This window comes from Myotis brandtii, unplaced genomic scaffold (assembly GCF_000412655.1).
Source record: "Myotis brandtii unplaced genomic scaffold, ASM41265v1 scaffold123, whole genome shotgun sequence".
Lineage (NCBI taxonomy): Eukaryota > Metazoa > Chordata > Mammalia > Chiroptera > Vespertilionidae > Myotis > Myotis brandtii.
Genome location: NW_005354291.1, coordinates 1325279 through 1325552, shown reverse-complemented (window position 1 = coordinate 1325552; position 274 = coordinate 1325279). Strand labels below are relative to the sequence as shown.

Below are 274 nucleotides of genomic sequence, written 5' to 3'. Positions count from 1 at the left end.
CGCGCCCCTGCGCTTCGGGAGCAGCGCACCCCGAGTGACTTCCGACGCTGCGCATTCGCCCGTAAGTGACAGCCGCCGCCTCGCTTCTCCGTGTTTATTTTTTCTCCCCCAGTTCGTCCCAAGTCTTGCCCACATTTGCTTAGTTCAAAACTATTCAACTCCGGGACGGTCCGGTGACCGAGCTGCCCGGGAGCCGAGCCCGGAAGTGCCCCGGACCTGCCCAGGCGTTGTAGGTCAGGCTGCGCCCAGAGATCTCAGCGTGGACAGCAGCCCT

General features: G+C 63.5%; 1 protein-coding gene across 1 annotated transcript in view; it reads left to right on the top strand.

The window, feature by feature from the left end:
* The window catches only part of MCM9 (minichromosome maintenance 9 homologous recombination repair factor), a 60818-nt gene continuing 60544 nt past the window's right edge, over positions 1-274 (top strand). Inside the window, 1 exon segment of the mRNA XM_014533916.1 lies at positions 1-61. The gene's annotated coding sequence lies outside the window, so the exon portion shown is untranslated.